The following is a 25,883-nucleotide window of genomic DNA, read 5'->3' as shown; positions in this document are numbered from 1 at the left end:
TTATATATTAATAGAAATTCAGTTCATAATCAACTTCCAATGCAGAGTGAAACTTCAGGTCATCTGCTCGCCTTATATATAATACATATAATAGCGGGCAAAAGATTGCAGTTCCAATATCCGTTTCCATCTTTCACTCACATGTTAAGAATTGAAGGAATTAAAAATGGTTAAATATGGATAGATATAATTCGTATTCGGTGTTTAAGAATTCAATATTTTCTCTTGGGAATGTTCCAGATACCTTTTATGAAATTACAGATTTTATAACTTAGATAGCTAAGTTATAAAAAAATTAATTACTTTATTATTTTTGTTTAAGTATTAATGACATCATTCTATATGTTATATACGTTTACTTGGCATATCGATTTTAATTTAGTAGCTTCGCATTTCGCTTTACGGGCTTTTCAGTTATCACTTTAATTTCTCTGATAGGGTTTTATTACGTCCAAAGTTTAAAGTATTAAACTTCTTACTTCCACTGATTCTGCGGTCCATTGATACATTGATGCACGTTTACTGGTACTAAGTTTACAACAACAAAAATTTTTGTTAATTTATTGGAATTTGGCTGACCATACAACGCTATTTAGAGTATTGACAAGTTCTCATTATCAGTCGTCTTAGCAAATATTCGAATTTTTTTTTTAAATTAGTTTATATAATTATATATAATTTGTTAGGACTGCAAAAGCGCTAGGCAGTACACAAATTGCCTATTTTTTTTTATATAATTACTTCGTATGCTTGTATATTAATGATATGCACCATTATAACATATCTTGCATTTGCTATTAATTAATATGTCCATATAGTTAGAGAACGAGATAGATGGGTGCGGAACAATTGTTGAAAAATGCTGTTGTAAATATATAATTTTTTATACAATTTGCTTACATAAAAACAAATGAAATAATTAATAAAGTTCTACTTAATATTTATTATTCTTACATTTATGGATTTGATTTTACTAAAAAGAAAGAAAGGCCTCCACATTAAAATCGGGCCGTTTTCAGCTCCGTGGAGAGCCAACACACTATTTATTTCCTGTCTAAAATCGAACGTTCATGATGTTTAGGTGGGGATGTTCGTTGGGTTATTTATATATTGGACTCTCTAAAATCGGATGTTCATGATGTTTAGGTAGGAATGTTTGTTGGGCGTTATCCAATGGGTTGTCCTTGCGTTAGGAAATATTCTTTTGGACATATTTTAAGGAAGGGCAGCTACCATTTAGCTATTCCTTGGACTCTATTAGCAAGTTATGGAGACCAATTATGTTTATAGTAGCTGTTTTTAATAATAAATTCTGATTATTTATTATTATTGAATTTATTAAATTTTTTTATTGACGAATTTTGATTTTATTTTAACAAAACTAAAACAAAAAACAAAAAACAAATAAAAAATAGCAAAACTCCCGCTACTCTGAAGCGATAACGGCAATGAATAAACAAATTGCTGGGGCTTCGACTGGGGCTTCGGCTGAGGCTTCAATTTGAAGTAAACAATTTTCATTGATAATATTTTTTAAATATAAGATTTTAATTAACGCTATAAATAAACAGCGTTATTGCTATATATTGAAAATATATATAATGAGTATTAATGCGACATTAGTTACCATAGGACATGGTATATCGACAGAGTTTTAAGTTTAAATAAGAAGAAGAGTTTTATAGATGTAAATAATTCCGCCAATATTTCTTCGGTTCAGTATGATTTTGCTTTAATTTTTTATTTATTGATTGATTGACTTATTGTTATTATTATTGACTGCATGCAAGAGATTTATTGCACTTAGTTTCATATTTTGCAAAATAAATTAATGAAAATAAATGCTTAAAATAATATACTGTTAAGCGAATAATTTAACAGAAGAGATTTGGAAAATACCTTAACATTATTTAAACTAATGTGAAGTTAGTGCACTGTAATCAAAGACATATATTAACATGACTTAAAATTCTTTTAACATTCGATTTAAATTATTTCAAACGTAATGTTAATGCATATGTGAGCATAAGTGTGCACAACACAACCGCAACATTGATTTAACATTACTTAAAGATGTTTATAAACAAGTACATACATATGTATGTAAAAGTAAGTGATTTCTAAATGAAGTTTGCTGTGGAATAAATTGAAATAATACCAAAAGAGGAAGAGAGAGAGAGACGGTGAAGCTTTACAGAATCTCCACTTAACAATAATCAAGACCAGTAAGAAGTTATTATTCTTTGGCAAACGCTATTATGTGGCGATTGTTAATGCTGGTAGCGTAGAATAATTTTAACATTACACTAACATTAATCTAATTTGAGTTCAACATTATTTTACATCAGCCATAAATGTGTACATAGCAATTAGTTACTGTAACATGAACATAACATTCATGTAACATGTTTTTAGTATAATTATAAACAAGTGCCAGAGGTATGTGTATTGGATGTTTTTTTATTTATGCATGAGAACTTAAAATGATAAAACAAGACAAAAATATTATTGGAATAAAATTTATTTATTATAATCTGAAGTGATAAACAATAATGCAGTCAAGGCGTAGAGTGGGGTTATGAAGAAACCTTGCAGATAATAGAGAGTAAAAGTGCTCAAGTTCACTGACTCAACTAGCCTCAACATAATAATAATAATCTGTTAGTTAATTTCATGGCATTTTTTTTTTTGAATATGATTTTCGGCTAAGAATATGCCCGCCGTGGCTAATCAGTCCAATTTTTGTTTTTTTTTTGCAATAAATGTGGATGTATAGCGTCAATGGTGGCATGAACATTAGTTTCCAATGCTTCAAGTGTTGCTGGTTTGTCGTTTGTCGGTATAAGCCAATGAGAAGATGTTAATCTTCTTCTTCTGTCATCCTTATCCCTCTGTGAAGCATAGGGCCTCAATGATTTTATATAGCTCCATAAAAAGTAATCAAGAGGCGTTAAATCGCACGAACGAGAGGCCCAACTTTTCGAAATAAAGTAATCAAATTTATTTTGCAATAAATCGATTGTTAATCACGCTGTATAGCAAGTTGCGCCGTCTTGTTGGAACCTTATGTCGTCAATGCTTAATTAATTAATTAATTAAGTTTTGGAAAATGGTGACAAAAATTCAGTCATCATGGTTTGATAGCGCTCGCTATTCGCCGTAACGCTAGATTCTTCCTCGAAAGAAGTAAAGACCGCACCAAAATTTCAATTTAAATGGATGTAATGGTGATTCGTTAACGGCTTGAGCATTATCTCAATTTTGCTGCATATATGGCAATTTTGCTTATTGACGATATGAACTTCGCGAACAGATTTATTTTTTTAAAAGTAAATTTCCACTATTGGGAAGTGTTGTTCTACCATTAAAAAATTCATGATGGATTGCCAAATCTTACTGAATAGAAATGTCAACGCCGTTTGACATTCTTAGCTTTCAAACCATAGTTATCGATATCAACAGTTCTCATGCAGCTAAAAAAACATCCATTATATTGTACATATAATATGACTCTAGAATAACGTAATAATAGAGTAATTAATACTAATTTAACATTAGTGTTATTAATTATGGTATAATTTGGTTGTTACTATATATTCTTCCATAGCTACAGTTGAGCATTAATATAAGTAAACATAGTGGATATCGTATGGAGATATGGTAGATTAAATAACCTGCCTTACTAGTCATGGAATGATATTGACATTTTAATAATGCAAGGCTACTTTTATAGTTAATACGTATTCCATTAAATGACCAACTCGTCGGAAATTGATCGGAAATTGAGCCCCTTTGAATCAGTTAGTGTCTGGCTTCAAATTGAACCCACATAAAAGGCTTAAATAAGCTGAGTCTTCTTGTGACTGACTGACATTTGTGTTCATCATTTAGGATTTATCTCTGTGAATTGTATTAGAGTTATTATTATTTTTTAGGAATGTGGCACTGCGACTATAGGATTTATTGTGCCACCTTATGTGTTTATTGTAGGTTTCTAAGCCCTGTTGCGTCAATACAAAGTAGTATAGAACTTATTTTACAAAGTTTTATTGCCTCTTTGCATTCTAATACCAGATGTGTGGTTGACTCTTCCTTCTCTTCGCAGAAAGGAGGGTACTATGTCTTAATTCACAGAAAGATTTCAAACCCATTATCGGTGTGGCTGTTTGCTACCTGACTACTTTGTCTCCATATTCGTTTCCGCGTATGCCAGTATGTCCCGGTACCCAGAGAATCTATAATGTTTATTTAGTTGTTTCTATTTTGAGTTAAGCCTTTCAATTTTGTTTAATCCATTAATTCTTTAATCATTTAATTTATTTAATTCAAATAAAATGAAATAAATAAATAATTGTGGAAAAATTTATTTTTTGCAGAATTTATGCAAAATAAAATTAGCAAAGTTAGCTTTGTTAATTTTTGTTGAAAACCATAAAAAACTGAATAAAAAATTTTATACTTTTCGTGAACATATTTTTTTAAAACAAATTTTAAACAATAATGAAATAAAATTCAATAAACATTAAAAGTCAGAATGCGCTTAAAACTTTACTGGAAAGGAAAGGGTTGGGAAGGATGAAACAGGAAGTGGCAAACTATGCAGCGTTGCAGTGAAATTATTTAAGGATGTTGGGTTGCAGTTTTACTTTAATATCCGAAAAGTTTTTGTTTATTTTTATTATTATGTTTCAGAAATAATCTATTTTTCTATCGAGTTTGAAACATTTTATATACCCTATGCGCCATATAATAACTTCTCAAAAATATGAATTATGGCGAGAAAGTAGTTATTATGTTATATAGAGAAAGTTTTCTGTGAAAATATTTAAAAACTTAGATGATTACTGACCTTTCTCTGAAAGTCTTATTAGACAAAAAACAACTGCAAAAGCAGGGAAAGACTGGCAGATAATACAAATCTTTTGAATATCGAGCTAAGTTTAGTCAAAAATATGGTATAGAAGAGCAAAAACCCATCTTAGTTTAATAAGGTGTATTTTCAATCTGCTTTTGTCTGTCACAACACTTCCGTAATTTGACGGATTGGATTGAGTGCCTTTAGTAGAAGTGTTTGTAGATCGTGAAAGAAACGAAGAAACGAAAGTATACTAGAATGTATTTGTGTTTTATTTGGTACGCTCCAATGTAAGCCCAGTATTCGTTATACTGCGTCCATTATTGAACTACTGTATCCCATCTAAGAATGCTGTATAATTCTTTTTAGACAAAAAGTTAACTACTTACGAGAATTCTATTTTCAGGAATTAACTACACTAGTCGCCGGTCCTGGTAAAAGTAAAATACTATTTAGCTATAACACCACTCTTTTTAAGAAAAACCCCGCGGAAAAAATATTTAACACTGATCTAACAAATGCATAATATTTAACATAGAGGATTGGGCCTAACTATGATCCAAACTGCTGATATTCTGCGTAAATAAATTATCATCAAATTAATATGTTGTTGGCCTCTATAAAATCTAATAAATCATTATGAGTTCAATTTAAGAGACATCCATTCTACTTTATTTACGAAGTGTGTGACCTATTGATTGCAAATTTCTTCGCCTGTTCTTGATTTTCACAAATTCGAGTGTAAGATCAATTAAGTAGTAGGAACCACAGTTATTATTATTTCTCTGATTCGTATGACCAGCATAGACCAAAAATAAAAATCATTCCTTTTGTTATGCCAAATTTCTTTTTACGAACCATGTAGTGTGTACTTCACAAGGACAAGAGAACTTTTGTAAATAAGTAATGTAACGTGAGAGTTGTCGAGTCTGCGAGAGGTCTGGTCGTTTGAGGGTTTAATGCAAGGGCCTCCATTGACGTTTGAGTACTATTTTTCAATTTCTTCTGTTAGTTCCTTATGTTATGAATTATGAAGATATTTTAGAATGATTTTCTGACACTTGTTCGACTTTTATCACACAATCCATTATGGTTAGTCATCTTATCTCTTACATACTTGTTAGATCATGAGAAAGTAAGAGCAGATATTTTTAGACGAGAGACTAAATGGGGTCGATAATTAAAAAAAATTAATTCAGGAGAGATGTCTATGATATTACACATCCTAATGATGTCAAATTGAAAATGTTCCATATCCACGATTGTCATTACCATAATAATAATAATTGGTAATCATTTGGTCTAAGTAACAAAAAATGTGTTGATTACTCGATGAGTCGTTATAAATAATGAAAAAGATGGTTCTTCTCTTTCCAAAAATTAATTTTTTGTTAAGCTGTAGTTTTATATAGAACATTAGACTTGAATTTGGTTCTATTGAAAATTATGCGGGATTATTTGGAGACATCACTACATATACTAGCAATATCCTTTATAAATATAATCAGGATTGTCTAAAAATAACGGTTAGAAATATGCTTATAATTCTTATCCAGTTTTGGGTTTACAATTAGTGATTGTACTTTTCATTAATATCGTCGCACATAAGAAATTAACTATCTGTTATTAATATGTTAATAATAAAATAAATTAAATACATGTAATTAATGCTTTACTTACTTTATTTTTAAAATTAAATTTTTCCTACATTATAATAATACAATTATGTTTAAGTGATTAAAAAAAGTACTGGTACAGGTTTTTCGATTCTAACTAAGGTTATCACAAGATTCCAACTTCCAAGATTCGTCAAAACTATCTTAAAGCCGATACAACACTATTGAATCCTATAAATTGTAGATTTTTAGATGTTTTATCTTGTCATCATCATCTGTAAAATAGTCAAAAAAAATTGTACTCGTGAATATAGTATTTAAGGGCCTTACCTTGTAATAACTTCTCTATGAATAAAAAAAGAACCAATAGTCAAGGACTTGTAATTTCAGTCAACTGACATCTCCTTCACCAACATAAAATCTATTCCTGTTACCCATGTTTCCATTTTTCAATTTCTAAGTTTCTTCTAATTGCTTTTTTAAATATCTAAAACTTTGGGTTTGCTTTAATATAAGTTTAACGTTAATTTATTAATAATAAATCAATTATAAATATCATAAGTATGGAATAAATATTATAATTATAAATATGGTAATGTCAGAATTTTAAATAATCATGGTTTTTATGTGGACATGATCCATTGATATGGATAACTATTAATTTCAAAAAATATAATGAAACAATGTTGACACTAAACAGTTTTATGAAATCCAAATTAGAATTTATCTGTTCGTACAAGAAAATCGATCTCATAGATGGCAGAGATCTTATGTCTCTTCAAAAGATCAAACATCGCTCTCAATCTTAACAAGAAGAGTCTAAAGTCACACTCTGGTGCACTAACAGGCCACGCGACCTTCAATAAGCACCTACACAAAATCGGTATATCTAACACAAATATTTGCAGATTCTGCTGTTATGAGGTAGAGTCTGTGGTAAATCTGATCACCAACTGTGGTGCACTAGGCTAGAAGACCAATCATTTTAGATGCAAACCAATTAGACACTGGAGACCTTCAAAAGCTCCCTCCGAAGGAGCCAGTTCGTTTCCTCGATATACTAAATTTCTAAATACAATGGGATGTGCAATAGATTGAGCTGATCGCAGTGCCTAAAGGTCTCAGTTTTCATTTCTCAGTCCCTTCATTGTCTCTCCTAATATCAATACTATCGATTATTGAATTTTTTAACTCAGTAGAATAATATTCATATCTTAAGGCACCAAGACGGAAAATAGAAATTGATGAAAATTTAGATAATGTTAGATAGGATTAACAAGAAAAAGTGACTACATATTAGGATATCAAAAGATGTTAACAAATTCAAAGCAGTTTTAGACGTTTCAAAAGTGTTATCGTTTCGAAATTATAAGAAGTCAATCTTTATTTAATGGAACCAAATATTTACTTATATACGTTTCTTGTTGAATATATTTGGGAGAATAACAACATAAAAATCCATTAAAAGACACATATATATCTACTTTTAATAATCAAATATTATAGTTAGACTTTCATAGAAGTTTGGACTGGTTTTAAAAATATTATTATAGACTTTTAAGTAAGTAAGTAAGTAAGTAATTAAATATTTAATAATTACATTATTTAATATAAATACTTACCAATTTGGTTTAGTCCCTGAAGAAATCTGTAGAACGAATTCGACGATTATTTAGTCTACGTCGGTGTATTCTAAATGCCTTTAATATTATGCATCGAGTTACTGGATCGGCATGATTTAAATTTGGTGGTTTGGCAAATAGATCTATATCCAGAAATTCCAAAATCACATACCAAAAAGAATCCGTAGGCTTTCTACTCAATAGAGCCTTGCACTTAACGTAACGGATGAAATTGCTTTCTAATATTCTTTTCAATCCAATGGATTGGTAAGCGAGAAGCAAAACATAGCTATTGATAATAAACATAATGGTAAAATTGATCAAGTTAAAAATCCATCGGAATATGAAGTATTTCCTTATAAAATTTAAAACCACTTCGAACGACAGGTTTACTAATATAAATTTTGCAAACATAAAAGCTGGGATTGTCATGACTTTTAAAAAGAATTCAGATATTATCAAGAACACAAAGTATTTAGAGATCCGTGTGTAGATTTTGATGGGTTTCGGAATATTATCCGGTAACCTGACATGCAAACAGCTTAACATCAACAAAGAACAGCATACCATCGTGCAGGTGTAGGTGTTCCGAAACAAATATTTACTTGGAAAACATAAATCTGTTATTTGGATATTCAGTATGTGTAGTATAACTCCAAGCGAAGCTAATATTATCCACTCCAAGTAGGGATCCGATCTATGAAATTTCCTGAAATAGATTTTCATTTTCTATCAGAAAAACCCAAACACAAAGAATTTTGCTGACTATCGGATAACCTTAAATTTTGCAGAATTTTTGAAGCGTTCTGTTCATTAATTTTACTTCAAATATAATATAAGATAAAAATTTCTGTCAGAATTTTCAAATAGATTTTGACAGAAAATTCATTGACAACTAAATGACATTTATGCACCTATGCAAACTAGCAAAACAAGAAATAATATATTATATATATATATATAATGTGTTATATGTATGCAATTGGTGAGGTGTTTATAGGTTTTGAAAATGGCAGAAAATGGATTTATAGTTATGAAATACAGCAGGCTCACGATTTAACGAGTATCTGATGTAATAAACTCCCTCAACACCGAATGATCAAATTTAAAAGACAAATGTGTCCAAACCGGTTTTATTAAATCGCACATACGAAAGGCTTTCACAATATATCTGTCGTAACATATTGAGTTTACTGTATTAACCTCTATATATATTAATAATTATATATATTAATTAATATATACATATATAATTTGTGTAGTTAAAAAAAATCCGGCGTTTGGTTTAATAACTTGTTGCCAAAGTGGTTTCTTAATGCCTCTCTTATAGAATTCGTAGTCCATTGTTAGCAAAATATTGGGACAGTTGATTATCACATGCTTCTCTTAAAGCGAGTTTTTCACTACAAAAATCGTTCATCGTACGCTATGGACAGGAACAAATTGTGAATAGTTGGTGCCAGTTCTAGACTTTAAGGTGGATGCATAAGAACTTACCAATCAAGCTTCTGGAGCTTTTGGCGAGGCATTATCTATGTATGTGGTCTGACGTTGTCTTGATGTAACACAATTCGTCTTCTATTGCCTAAAGCTTACTGTTGCAGGGCGATTGTTTCTTTCAGACGCTCCAACCGGTTCACCGCGATTCGATCACGTCAATTTGTGTGGATCACTTGACGTTGTAGTCAGTGTTCACCAATCACTTTTCGTTACAAGTCATCAACCGCTTCAGAAATGGGTTGCGTGTCCATTTAGTTGCAATTCAGCAGCAATTCGTAGATGAAAATTCGGTCCATACAGACTTTTTGCGTTAACTCGTGTGACATCTATATTATATTATTATATACTATTATAACATATTATTGTTTTTACAACTCTTCTTTGTCACCGCGCAATTATATCACACACACACACACACACACACACACACCTCTCTGGAAAACCATCATTTTAAATCACCTTTGACGTTATCAATTTATCTTATTTTTGAAAGATTCTTATGGTGTTTGTTTAGGTCTTTGTACGTTTCACGGTGGTTTATAGTCTTGTCGACTAAGTTTTTTCAAGTCTTCTTTGTCACTGCGCAATTATATATCATCTCTGGAATACCATGTTTCCACATCAGTTTTAGCGTTATCAATTTACCATATTCTCGAAAGATTCTTATGGTATTTGTTTAAGCTTTTGTAAGTCCCAGGGCGGGGTTTAGTCTTATCAACTAACTTTCTATAACGTTTTTTTTGTCACCGCGCATATATATTACCTTTCTGGAGTACTATCTTTCCAAATCACCATATTCTCGAAAGATTCTTACGGTATTTTTTTAAGTCTTTGTAGGTGTGCAGTACCTGTGGAAAGCGATTTTCATTTTTTCTATTGACTATACAAAAATGTTGATATCTTCAATCGATCTTCAAAGGTCTCCAGTGTCTGTGGAGAGTGATTTTTATTTTTTCTATGTATATATATGTATATCTATATATGTAACGTGTTTTTAATGTACTCAATTGATGAAAGCTTGATTCCTTCGTCTACTTTTTTTAAATTTTATAGCCTAACTTTAGTTTTTGTCATTTAACAGTTTATAATAATACTAAGGATATCCTCTGCTAGTAATAAGAATAGCTTTTTTTGGTGAAATTTCTCGAAGACTTCAATTTTTGACACAAATCATGAGACTTTGCCGATTATATAGTTCACAATGTACAAACCAAACTACTTCAAAAATTTATTAGGTTCTTTATCAGCCCTGAGTTTTTCTTTGTCAGATAATGATTCAAAATTTTAATTGTAAATATTTAAAAAAATTTTTCTCAATAATATTTATCAAACTAAATTGCGTCTTTAAGCAAATGATACTTTTTGTTTGATATGACAGTGACATATTTACGAGAGCTTCTTCTAAATCCACTTACTATGCAAATGTAAACATATCACATGACAGGATAGTTCAAATCTATTTTATTTACAAATAAAATTCCTCTTTCAAAAATCGACATTTGTGTAAACCGCAGTTGTTGACCGCTCGTTACCTTCGCAGTAAAAAGGCACCGACACTGATGAATTTATGACCAAAGAAAAAAAAAAAGAAAGAAAAAAAAATATTATTTTTTTACTATTTTCAATAAAAATAAAAAAAATGTATATAATCTTCATGCAACAAATAAGACATTTAAATTGAAATGTTCCTCCAAAGTAAACACAGTAGATCCTTAGTTTGTTGGTACTTGGCTTATTGCCACCTGCTGCCACCGTTCGTTAAGCGAAGCGTCCATATCGTCCATATCGTCCATACCGTCTTTGCCGGCGCTAAATGTAAACAATAATTTATGGTACATTATTTTTTTCTTTTAATTTTTCTTCGGTTACGCAAGTAACAGAACAGAGTACTATTCTCGTACGAATGAAGGAATGAACTATTGGCAGGAGTGAAGGAATGACTGACAGTCTGACGGCAATGTGACATGTCATAAATTTTATTATGACAAACGAAAGAACAAACACAGAGACCCACTGAGCGACATATTAAGAGACGCTCTTTAATGAAAATATCAAGAAAGTCAAAAAAAAAAATTATTATTTTCTGATTTGAGATACATTGAACGGGTGCAAACCGCAGAGTTGACGCTTGTTTGTTCTACTTGGCATGATTGATTGATCGATCGGTTGTACGGCTGCGACATTCCATGGATCTTAAACAATGGTTGGAAATAGTTTCGAAAGTAAAGGGTGTTGATTCTCAAATAATGGAATGCACATTAACGCGGTCAATGCATTGCCATTGTGTGGTCTGTTGGCAGGATAAAGATGTGCTTACAATGAGAGCAATCAAAACAAAATATAATCAAATAATAGCTTTAGAAATGGATTGGAATCAAGAAGGGGACCAGGAAATGTGTGTCAAAAATTGAATAAATAGTGGAGAATTATAATTAAAAGTATGTCAGTAAAATACAGCTAGACAAATAAAAGGACGGCAAGAAATGTTAAGTATATATTATAATATTTAAAATATTAATAGTAATATTAAGCGTATAAGGGTATTAAGAAAATTGTAGATTTTAAATTGGGTTAAATACCATAGTTATTCTTTAGAAACAAATCAACCTAGTACACATTTTTTGACTTCTCTAAAATTGTAGTAGTCTTATATGTGTAAATAATAATTTTTTTTTTTGTTATCGAAGTTGAAGGAAAAATCTTCTTAAGATACAAATGATCATGGGCGTACCCAGAGCCGAAATTAAGGGAGAGAGGGGTGCGCTGGTATGTTGATATGACATTATCGTATACTTTATGCAAGCATAAAGTGTAAAAACTATTATATAGGGAATGCAAATTTTTCTACGAATATATATTATGCTCTGTGTCCGGTTGAAAGAGTTTAGATAGTTCAAAAATAATACAAATTGTATTATACCAAGAGTAACTTAGCGATTTCTGATATTCATAAAATCTAAATCATTTGCAGGTAAATTTCTTTTACACTGGGCTTACTAAAAAATTGATTGGTCCTTTTGTTTTTAAAATACTTTCTTCTTCTTACTTTCTTAATAACGTACCTTCTGCTCAAAAAGTACTCGAATTTTGTAAATAAAATACACAAATTTAAATTTTATTCTAAATTTATTTCATCTCCTGCAAAATATGCTCCTTCTGAAGCGATACACATATGCCAACGCTTAACCCAATCTTCCGTACACTTTTCGTAGGCCCGTGAAGGTATGGCTTCTAGTTCCTTCAGCGAATTCTCTTTTATCGATTTGAATTTCGGCAACAGGAAAAAGTCGCACGGGTCCAGATCTGGCGAATATGGTGCCTGAGCGATGATAGTGATGCCGTGTTTGGTCAAAAAATCGCCTACAACAAGAATTTTCCATAGTAAAAATTGCTAAATGCACTTGAGATAGTCACACATTAGCAGCTGCTGTAAACAAAGTAATTGACAGATGGCGCTCAAATTTGTACCATATGTCAAGAAAGCGTGTACCAACCTAACAAAAAAGGTCTATTACTTAAGGAGTAGTTAAGAAACAACAAAATCCGGATACTTTTGCAGCAGAAGGTAAATACATTTGGTGCGATAAGGGTTTTAAAATAACTTATTGCAGTAGTTAGTAGCAAAAACGTTAGCGGTTAAAAAATTGGAGGCTAACAATATTACTTCTATAAAAAAATATCTAATTTTTTTGATATAAATAGAGATGAAATTATTTAGTTATTTTCTATTAACATAGAATGAAAGCGGAATGAAGGTAGTATATAACTGCATCGGAAGTGAAAGACAAGCCTATCATTTGTTCTATATTGAAATCTATGACTATATCAAATCACTTATCCACATAAGTAATTATAGTTATCTATAGATCTACATATTTTTACTAGTAGAGACAATGGTACACTGCGGCTTAAGATATCTATTGTTCTATTCTTGGAGAGTATTCGTTAAGCTAACCCACATAATTTAAGGTTATCTATAAATCGAACAATATCTTTTAATTCAAAGTTCCAGACATTATTTGTTTTAATAAAAGTTATCTAGATATACTGGAATTGGGTGAAAGTAAAAATGCAATGAAATTAATTTCTTAAGATAATTTAACAATGTGTTTTCTTTTTTCTCAATTGAAGCCGTTGACACACATGTGGTTTATTCTAAGAATTATCTTCAGTAACTAAAAATGTTGTATCTTTTATTTATAGCAGTAACTTTGTTTGTGGAAAATGCAGTTTATTTTTTTATTATTCTCACATTTTTATCAGTAATATAGTGTTGTAGTTAACACCCAAACTGTTGTTATGATGGCTTTATGGAGTACGGGTAACATATCTTTATTACGTGTATATGCTGTACTGAGAGGTGTTAGCGCCACAGTTTTTATAATCTGATTGTGCTTTTATAAGTTTTCTCTAATATTTACAATAAAAATTATCTAACAACAGAAAACTGATTTGTTCGGTATTTTTAATCTAATCTAATCAAATGTAACTTTCGCTTTAGGTTAACACATTTATTATGAGTTACAACTTTGAATAAACATTCATATCCATAAATAAATCCAAAACATAAAATGACTCCAGCAAAGAGATTTTATTTATTAATCAAATAAATCTGAAGCCATAAGAATATATTCTAATCTGACATATCAAGTATTAAAATGAATTTCTGCTCAACATGTATTACTAAAGTAATTAAACCAGTCTTATTTCTAAATAAACTTATTCTTCTGTTGATATACCGAGCATTTCAATTCCTAAAATACATTTGGAACAAATATTACTTTTTTACACGTTACAATTTAATGCATTTAACACGTAATAAAAAATTTTTTAATACACATAGCAACATCGTTGTTAATGCAAATCTGTGCATAGTTTTTGCATGACTGTTAAAGGCAATACGTTTGTGTTTCTCACTTAACCTAAATGAATATATTATGCAGTGAAAAGAGAGAATGAAATAAAACCAAAAAATTTAACCAATTATTGTTAAATAAATTTGTTGTCTTCATAAATTTAAAATTTTTAATAATTTAAAATTATTGAAGAGAACTTCTATACAATTTCAATATACTTTACTTAAGTTTTCATCAAATAAAATACTAATTAAGTAAATAAAGTCCTAAAATACTTTGAACGAGTTTTCATTTTTAGAAGTTTCTAAATGATACAACGTTGCTACTCTTTTCAAATTTTCGACTATTGCTTTAATTAGAAATAGTCGACAAATTTCCGTTATCCGTTAGTAACTCCAACTTCAAGCAATTTCTGAAACTTGTAAATTTCAATGAAAGCTATCAAATTTCCAGGAATATTTTCCTCATAGATTTTGATATTGTTTATAGACAATCTATATTAGTTCTTAGTAACTCCAGGTTATATTACTACTACATTTTTACAATTATCTAGATCCTCATGTCCCTTAAATGTATCATTGTGGCATGGATAACCTATGTTAGCTTTCACGTATAGTAAATTTAAGCTAATACCGTTTTAAACGTTTTCAATATGTCGGATCCCTTCCTTCTCTTTTGGCTCCTAGCTTTTTATATCTCCTAGCTTTATTTTATATCTTTATGGATAATTTAAATTATATTGGGTGATGCAGAAAGTATCAGTCTATAACTACTGTGACTGTCAGTAAAAGCTTGATCAAGAGCTATGTTATGTAGAGTGTCATGGGTATGACAAAATTGGTACAGACAGCCTTGGCTCTTATGACAGAATTTGAACCGGCAAATTGTTTATTTTCTCACACTTAATTTTATAACAATTTTGCTCATACTGTGCCCATAATGCTCTGCAAGACTTTTAACTGCTATTCGATTCGTTAGTTTTTTACCATTAATGGAGTTTTGCGAAGAATGATGGAAGTATGAAAACTTTCCAGTAAAGTTCCACCCAATTGTTCCAAGTCGTCAAAGATGTATGTGGCTAAGCATTGTCATGATGAAGCGCAGAATATATATAGAATTATATATGACATTTATAGCCGCTTTTCCTTGTTTGATTTTTTTAAGTGCTTGAGTTGTTAACGGTGGAGAACCGATTAAATTATTGTACTATGCTGGAGCACTACATAATAGACGACTTGTTTTCAATCCCACCAATTACTTATCATATCCTTGTTTCTTATCAATCCAAGGTTTGATTAATGGGTGAAATTTGAGTACGGTTGCCGGCGTTTGACCATAATTGTTAATTTTAGATGTTTAAATATTTCACCCGTAATGACTTCTTCCAACAAAGAGTTGATTTTGTTGCAATTCAGTCGCGTTTCACTGATGGTAATGCTATTGTTATTGTTAGATATCTTCCACGACAGATCGTGACATTGTTTGAGAGTAAGCTTTCTACGCTTTCAGTAATAATAATACCAAATAATATTAGTAGATCTATAGCTGAAATAGTTTGTCTGCATCACAACTAATTCAGTTAATCACCCTGAAACTGCTGAATTTCTCACGAAATAATCTCCGGCAATTATAATGGCTTAAACTTTTTCCGAAATTCTACACAAACGCAGTGACATTATTTTTTTTTTGTTTTTGGTAGGTGTGGTGAGATTTATGTTTTAACCGAATTTTGTTTGCAGTTCTAAAATTTAATAAAATCATTTTTCTACACGTTTTAATTTAAATAATCTTCTTTAAATATTCATAAAAATTGTTTTTATTTTTTATTCCATGTGTAATATGTGTGCAATAAACCTTTGAAAGACACAATTTGCTTGCCTGCATATGTAAACATTAAATATTTTGTGTAAATAAATATGTGACAAAATTTATGTGCAGGTATTTCTAAATTTTATTTATTTACATTCTTTTATTTGATTTATAGATAAAAACTGCATAAATTTAACAAAAATATTACGAAAAAAAAAATTTACTAGCAATCATAAACTATACCGTTTGAAGAAAAAAAAAAAAAAAAATAAAAAAATATGTCACTTGTTCAATGCATACGTTTGTTTGTGTAATGCGTGTGTAATTTTTTATGTGTAAAAACACAAATCGCTGCTGCTTAATGTTATTACTATGTTGTAACTGTTGTTGGTGTTGTTGCTGCTCATATCACTACAATTAATGTTTATTTATGAAATTAGTAAATTTCAATTGCAGCATGTAAATAACACAAAAGTGATTGATCGATCGATTGGGGACACTAAATTAAGTGCCCCAATCTCAGTGCCACACATATTCACCATACACATAATACACCAAAAAAAAAAAAAACAAAAAAAATTATAACTGAATGAAAAAAAAAATATTAAATAAAATGTCATTCAAAATGGTCTAGTGGAACTACAACTAATTGTTCCATGTTGCTAATGTGACATTTTTTAGGTTTTCTGCATCAATTGCATACTCGCTGATAAGCATTTTTTATGATGACACCATTTGTGGGTGATTTGTTGGGGCCAAGTGGCGTTTACACGCTGCATTTGTGTTGCACTATGTTTAGGTAGTTAGCGCGCATTTATAAATGGTAAAATTTTTTGAATTTGTTTGTTCACAAAGATAACTAACTGACAGATTGTCAGTTAGCCTGTTCGTCTCTGTGTCTATCTGTCAATCTATGTATTTTAGTTGTTTTTTTTTTAATTTTATATTCCTAATTGCCAACAACCGCAGTTTTGTTGGCCTTTATCAGCAGCAGTTGCCGCAACTAACCCAAATGTAAACAATTGATATGTTTGTAATTTTATCTAAACTTGTCAACACATGTTATTCACATAATTTATTATTTATTTAAGATATTTATTTATTTTATTTAATTTTTGTACAATTTTTTTTTAACCAAAAAATATGAATTTAATATGGTAATCGAACAGTGGTTCGTTTTAACCCCTGAGTTCTTAATTATGCGGTAACACAATTGGCCTGTAGACCTAAGTGGATCCCTTTATACATTTTTTTTTTACCAAAAAAATATGAATTTAATATGGTGATCTAACAGTGGTTCATTTTAACTCTTGAATTCTAACTCCTAGTAACACAATATGAATGTAGGCCTTAGTGGATCGGATCGCCGGTAAAACCTTACCCACCCTATGGTAATCTTGTTTAGTTATGTTTCAAATGAGTTGCTTACTGCAAGCTAAGGATATTTAAAAATTTAAATATGTTTCCTGGCATCTGGTTAAACTTGAGAATATCAGGAATACTTTTAAGCAGTTTACGTGGGAAGTACAAAAATTTTACACTTAAAATGGATATAGAATAATAAAGTTTGGCATTAACAAAACCAATGGAGCATTTGGATGTGACAGTCGCCTACTCAAAACTTGTTACTGGTCAAACTAACTTACATAGTGAGTATGACATTCACTATTATTATCGAATAATCTTAAATGATCTATCTAGTAATGCTTTTCATTGGTAACACCAAAAGTTCAATCATCAATATGTATATATATATATATATATATTATATATATATATATATATTTCATATTACTTATTAACCTATTAATGCTTATATAATTGTGATTCATTCATTATTTTAATTATCTTTCCGATTTATTTTAATATTTATTTTTTTTCAATTTTTATTATATGTTTTATTTTGATTTTTTTTTTTTAATTTTTGTTATATTTTAATACATATTTAATATTTAATTTTATTTAATTATTAAATTTATTATTATTTTGTACAAAAAATTAAATTATAATTAATTTATAACAAAACTATAATTTTTTTTAAACTTCTTTTATGTTGGAATACTTTTTGATGTAATTAAATTTAAAATTATTTCTTATTTTAATTTTATCTTTGATATATATTTTAACACTTCTTTAATAGAATTAAAGAGTTTTTAATATTTAATATTTTTTTTTAATTTCTGTTATGTTTTAAAATTTTTTTAATATATTTTTGTATATATTTTTTAATATGTATTTTTTTATTTCAATTTAATGAAACAAATTTATATTAATTTCATTTTTATTTGAACTATTAATCTACTTCAATTTTTTTTTAAGTTTAATTTAATTTTTTAATAGTTTTTTTTTTATTTTAATTAATTCAGTTTTATTTGTTATTTCAATTTAATTTTGTTATTATTTAATACTAGGATTTATTTTTTGTCTTATATTAATTCAAATTTTTGTTTTATTTTAATTTTATTTTATTTTTAATTTTATAAATTTGAATTTTAACGTCAATATGACAGTAGAGACTTTTTTTACTTTAATGTAAACTGTGGTATTTAGCTTATCTATTCAAAACTTCTATATTTATAATTTTATTTAAATTTTTTTTTGAATTTTTTTTATGTATAAAGAATTTTTAATGTGATTATATGTAATTCTATTTTTATTTTATTTTAATTTATTTTTGTAAATTTCGATTACAGTAAAATATTTTTTTGATATAATTAAATTTGATATCATTTTTTATTTTAATTTAATTTAATTTTTGTTTTATTTTAATTTCTATTTTGTTTTATTTTTTATTTTAAAAATTTTTTAATGCAATTTATTTATTACTTATTTATTATTAAATTATTAAGAATTTAATTTACATTTTTATTTTATTTAAATTAATATTTTATTTTAATTTTTTTTAAAATTACTTTTTTTTAAATTTGATTACGTTTTTTATTATAATTTAATTCTTGCTTTATTTTAATTTAAATTTTATTTTATTTTTAATTATAAGAATTTCTAATGTAATTTATTTATTACTTATATATTATTAAGTTATTAAGAATTAAGCTTACATTTAAATTTTTTCAAAAATTTTTTTTTTAATTTGATTTCGTTTTCGTTTTTATTTTTCTTTAATTTTTGTTTTATTTTAATTTCTATTTTGTGCTATTCATCAATGAAATTAAAATTCAATTGATTTGCTACCTTCAACTTTTTGAACTGTTAACTTCGGTTGATTAAAATGCGAGCTTTATAACAAAAACAAAAGAATATAGCAAAATAAAAAAAAACCACAAGAGATGAAAACAATGGAATAATATTTAACCCACTTATTTTTAAAAGAAAATACAACAAATCAAAAAAAAGCAAAAACAAATAAAAAGCAAACAGAACTACAATAAAGAGTTTATTTGAATTAATTTCTTTTGCACGCAGCAAATCAATGCAATTCAAAAGAAAAAACGAATAAGTTCAACAAAGAAGGAGGCTTTCCAATGCACGAATACAATGCAATAAATGTACTTCCAATTACAAAAACAATTAAATTAAATAAAGACATTAACAACAACAACAACAACAAAAAAGAAAAATAAAAACAAATACACTATACCCACTATACAAGTGGTAGCAAACACAACAACAGGAATTGAAAGCAGGCAGTGGCAGCGGCAGCGGCAGAATTATTTCTAACAAGAACTTAATTACAATAGAAATTCCTGGCAAAAAGCAAACCGCACTAAGAATAAAAACAGAACAAGACATAAACTAAATAAACCAAAAAAAGACCTCTAATGCATACACTTTCAACCAAAATGAACTGTTAAACCAAAATACAACAACAAGAATATTGCATATAATTGCTAAAATGCAACAACAATAATTATGCTGAAAGAGCAAATCTACGAAATAACTATGCAAAATGCATTCTAATATACAAATATTGAAGAAAAATAACACACGTACACATATGCAATACATCCCCACACAGTTGTACCCAAAAAACCAAAAAACCAAAGAACACCTAAAGTAATAACAAAAACAACAACATTAGTAACAACAAACAACTTTCATATGGTATATCCTGTCTCTACAGAGCGTGAGTCGTATGTGCTGCTACAGTATATTTATGCTGCTGCGAAGCTGAGCTGAGCTGTGCTGCTAAGCCGTTGTTGTATGTTTTGTTGTTGTATTATATGCTTTCAAAAATAAATTCGTGAACGAGAAAGTTTCGTTACGTTTCGTGGCTTGTAATCAAAAAAACGTTGTCATTCAAATTTAAATTAGATTTGCCGATTATGAAGTTAGAAATCGGGCGTGATTGTCATGATAATTTCGCTTCGGCTCACACGTTTGTTGACTTCATTACAGGCAAGACAAGCAGAACAAGCCCCTCACTCTGTTTACCGTAAAATTCTGTTCTTACATGCATTTGGGAGCAACTAAGCAAATTATTGGAAGCGCTACTCGTATAAAACAAATAAATACGTGTAAAATACTTAAGAATTCAGTTAGGAAAATGGATGAGAAGTTTTTCTTTATTATGAATCGGACCTTATACCTATTAGAGAAAGACTTAAGTAAATAGATTAAAAATGATCCTATAAATAATAATCTTTTTCACAACTATTATAGTTAAATAAAAATTAATTACTTAACTATTATAAATGATAAGTAAAATAAAAGTAAGCAAGTAAGTAACTTATACCATATACATATAAGTACACTGGTTTCTTATTTCTTATTCACACGATGGAAGTTAGCATACATACATTAACTACTGATCCAGATTAGGTTGTTTAAAACCAATTTATAAAAATAGGTTTAAGAAAGCAATGTAGTTTTAAGTCTTCACTCTTTTACTTTTTCTATCAGGCTATGGCAGAACTAGTTAAATTTCTAGTCTGCCTCATCAGTTGCCCCATTAGATGGTTCATTAAGATCAGACAGCTCTTTTAAAATTTTTGTTTTTGCTTGTTCTTAATACCGTTGTGTTCCTATGAACTTACATGTTTCTTCATTCCTTATCATATGTAAAAAAGATATTGTGTGAATGTTGATCTAATCAAGATTTTGGATTTGCAATGAATCTTTGCAAAGTGAATAGGTTATCAAATCCCTGTTTACCAATTTCAATCAAGATTTGATGATCGTAACAAACTTCTGTCATCTGAAAATGCTTTATATAATGTAATAAATACGCTGATCGTAAATCTGGTAGACATTTTCGACTATTCTACCTAGTTTTAGAGACATTGTTCAAACAATAATTAATAAACACTAAATATATTCAATATTTTTGATAAAATTTTTTTAAACTCTATATTAATACATCTTTACATTCGAACTTTTATTTAAACTTGTGATCTGTATATTTTTTTTCTAACAATGTTATTCGAGAATCTACCAAGAATGCTAAAAAAATTTGAAATTTATTAAAAGACTTAGGATTCTTGTTGTGATATTGTATAAATATACTTAATGCATTGTTCCTTTAACAATATTTTACAAAAACCATTCTAAAAATATTTAGAGTTTTCAATATATTTTAATTGTATTCAATTATATTTGTTCCTCATTGATGAATGGCTTTGTCTATAGCTTTGTAATCATCTACCATATATGTATAAAAGATGACAGCTCTATAAAAGACATAAAAATCATAACAGTTATATTTGAAATTCAATTTATTACTAGAAGTTTGGACTTGATATTACATTATAAGAACAATAAAAGACATTTTGTTTATTCTTTTTGAAAGAGAAAAACCTCTTTTCTCACTCAGTTCTTTTAGAGTCCCATAAGAATAACTCGAAAAAGCTGATTAGTTTCATTGTTGGGTTTTTCCGAAATCTTTGCTTCTAAACTTTTGGAAAAAATATCCTGTTCAAAGCAATCAATTAAGAGATAAGTTCAGAACTTGTATCGTAATCAGAATATGTACTTTGCCGACTGAAGAATGCAATCCTTATGAAAATAATGTTGTGGTTTAGTGGGACAGCTTTTTGTACAAGCGGATGAGGAAAAACTTGAAAAAGATGGATTGACATAGAATTAATGTTATAAGAAGTTTTGATGTATTCAATGCTGTAAAGCTAATGATATATAATATTCATAAATACTATTGGACATAGAATTAATGTTATAAGAAGTTTTGATGTATTCAACGCTGTAAAGCTAATGATATATAATATCTATAAATATTATTGGAAAATATTTTTTTAGAATAAGTACATTGTGTTCATTTTGTCTGTATTTATTTGAGTATTTAGTATTGCTGGCCTTCATATCACATATAAATTAAATTATAAATTAAACGTATTCGATTTAAAATTTTCTGAATAAAAAAACATATCCTTCTCCATTAATACATATAGATTTCTCTTAAAATATGTCTTGAGTCAGGTATTTCTAGTTTTAATTCTCAGGTTATGAAATTGTTATTAATTATTTAAAGTTAAATAGAAGTGTCATTAAGAATAGTTCTGAAATTTTCTTTGGAGACAGATACATTTTTTAAATTATCTCTAGGCTTTGGAATACTTAATAACTTGTAAGAATGTCCTACTATATAATTAATTTTTAGTATCTTGACATTTACTTTAGATAAAATAATAATAATCTTTCCACATTCTACATATGCAATATTACTAGATGTAATAATATGGGTCTCAGTAATATTCTAATTTTTCTAATCCACAAAATTGGTGAAAACAGCTTCAAAATGATTTGATTTTTTAACTTTTTATAAATTAATAGTTAACTTTAATTATTTTGTCATATATGGATAGGTTTTATTATATATTCCGTATCAAATGTAGTGCTAATGTCTTGGTTCTAAAGACTGATCCTTCAATTTCACATATTTCATTTTGTTTGAAACTAATTTCTCCATATATTCATATTTTACCCACTGGCATTGTGTCTCTTAATACTTTACTCTTGTTTGACGTACTTTCTGTGTAAACTCTGGAGCAGTTGAATTTCGGAAAGTATACTTATGAAACTTTTCCTTGGGGACATTGAAAGCGCATACATAGATGTGCACAACACTACATTCACTCTCTTTCTCACAAAAAAAATTTTCATACAAATATATTGTTTTGGTTAAAGTTTATGCTTGTGGTTTCGTTTATAATTCTGAATTCGGAATCATATTCCAAATTAATATTAACACTTTTATACAGGATGTGTTTTCATCTATTCGTTTAAAAAAAAACAGTTCTTTCAAATTTAAAGTATTTATTTAAGATAGGTTGAAGATTCAGGATTCTGCATCGAAGATGTCTAGAGTTATAGAGTCATTTTTTTTATTTTGCATTTAGTTGAAGTTTAAAATTAAAAAGAATATAATATATGTTAAATGTATATCTTAATTATCTTGACTAGAGTGGGGGGAGCATCAGCACGACCTCTCAAGCAGACGAGTATTAGATAAGACTTTGTAAACTCATACAGACTTTTTAAGCTCATATAGATACATACAGAGTATATAGTGACTACTAAAAATTCTTATAAAACCCTGTGTTATGTTTTTCTAAGGTGATGTTAATTTTGGATCGACCTGCAAATGTGTGTCTGACCTGCAAATGTGTGACTGCTTTTACATAGTCCTTTATTTTGTTCGCATCACGATAACAAATTATGCTTAGAATAGTTGGATCTAAACCCAGAATTCTCTGAATGTCAGCAGGTTTTTCTTTAGGTTTAAAATCTTTTAAATGTCTTATTTTTGTTCCGGGGATATTTTTTTTTTGTTTTTTGACTGATTTTTATACTTTATAAAGCACAAATTTAGCTTTTCACTTTACCACACTAATGTAAACTGACTAAAAAAACTTTAACTAAAAACTTAATACCTGTAATTCCCTTTTAAAAAAATGTGTTCTACAAGTAATAAAATGAGAGTCCCCTCTGTACGCATGTATTAAAAAACGACCCAAATTGAAAAACTGCCGACACAATACGAAGCCAAAACTTATTTTTTTTTTGGCGACGCAAATCAGGGTATTACTTTATCTAATACTGGACCAATTAGAAAGAACTGTTTTTAAAAATTAACGATTTGGTGACTTTATTTATTTAACACCCTGTTTATCGATTAAGATTTAAAATGAACCATCGATTCTACTAATACAACTGATTTTGGATTAAGGAATCATATATCTATATATGATATATGACATACATGATATATGATTATTAAGCTTGAAAATAGCAACTAACGAAAGAAAACTAAATGGAGTGGCAGAGAAAAAATAAAAGCTTTGTTATCATAATAGTTCATCTTAGAAAAATAAATTTTTGGGACTGAAGCTGCTCAATCTGAAAAGAGCCTTTTATAGATAACTTAGCTTTTGTAAAAGATATTGCTCTATTGTTTTATATATCTTTAAATCAAAATAATGTCTTTGTTAACAAATTGTTCAAATTACAAAAAATAATCAATTAAATTTTTACGTTCGCTCTTTAGTGTTTTTCGGAACAGTTGGACTAATTTTATACCTACTCCAGATATCTATGACCAACCTATTGAAAGGATTATTAAAAAGAGTGCCAGAGGTTAAAATGATAGCTTTGATGTTATGAATAGTCCATCATAGAATAATTATAAGATTTTATCTTTTACATATATGTATATACCTCAAGAAGTTTGTACCCTGTTTTCAGAGAGAAGAACTGCTTTCACATACATATATGGTACAAGTATTGTTAAGCCCGTAAGCACGTTTCTTCACAGCATTTCATGTGTCAGTACGTGCACAGTGGTGTGTGCCTATGTGTGGATATGAAAATACATGTAAATAATATAAATTGTGACAGAGCAGCATATGATAAAGTTTTTAACTTAATTTTACAGATTTCTGAATTGTTTGTTGTTGTTATTGTTGTTGTTGTTAACTCATATTGTCAGTCAAACAATATGTTATTTAGTCAGTTTGTCAGTGTCAAGCCGTGCAATGTGGTCTTTGGAATCTGTCATAAGTTAAACGAATATGGCAATAGGCAGGTGGTACGAGTGTATGGTGAATAAATAAGTTCATTGCGTCTCGCGATTTTCGTCTTACGCCTTTCACCTCATCTTATGCTGTGAACGTGTGTATGTTGAAATATTAACTAAAGCAGATGTCATTGCTATTGTGTCATGTCAACAGCACAGTCATTTGTTGTTGTGGCTTTTGTTGTTGTCATTTCTGTTGTGTGTGTGTGTGTGTGTGTTCCTGTTGTTGCTATAATTGTGACTTTATTAGTACATGAATGTGTCAATTTATATTATGGGTAATATCCTGCGTGAGTGTGTGTAGGTGCGAATTTTAATGCTTGCTTGGTTAGTAGAGTTCCAGAAATTTGGTGTGTTGTTAAAAAGTTTTTGCGGGGATTCACACTTATTTTTTGCATGATGGGATTTTGAGCCTATTAAAAAGTTTTACTCTTCCCAAAAGTTTGTACTAAAACTATTTCCTCATCACGAATTTATTTCTATCATTTATATTCGGATACGGTACCATTTTTTTTTTGTTTTTTTTTTTTTGCTGACTTTTTTTTTTCTCTTTGGTATGCATGTTGTGTAATGTTCCTATTTGGCCTTTTTTGTTGTTTTGTTGCTTTGGTTCGGATTCGCTATTGCCACTTACTTATG

The 25,883-nt window shown here is 28.9% G+C and overlaps 1 protein-coding gene and 1 long non-coding RNA gene across 2 annotated transcripts in view; one reads left to right on the top strand and one right to left on the bottom strand.

Annotated features, from left to right (window-relative positions):
• The window catches only part of LOC119687606 (tyrosine-protein kinase Drl), a 180,182-nt gene that overhangs the window by 4,127 nt on the left and 150,172 nt on the right, over nt 1-25,883 (top strand). The window lies entirely within an intron of this gene.
• Nucleotides 6,537-8,909, bottom strand: LOC119687608. The gene is made up of 3 exons (XR_005253211.1): nt 8,094-8,909; nt 6,802-6,975; nt 6,537-6,746 (listed from the first exon to the last, which is right to left on the bottom strand). It is a non-coding gene; the product is annotated as an uncharacterized LOC119687608 (long non-coding RNA).

This window comes from Teleopsis dalmanni, chromosome X (genome assembly GCF_002237135.1).
Source record: "Teleopsis dalmanni isolate 2A chromosome X, ASM223713v2, whole genome shotgun sequence".
Classification (NCBI taxonomy): Eukaryota; Metazoa; Arthropoda; class Insecta; order Diptera; family Diopsidae; genus Teleopsis; species Teleopsis dalmanni.
This window is presented reverse-complemented; position numbering and strand designations above follow the sequence as displayed.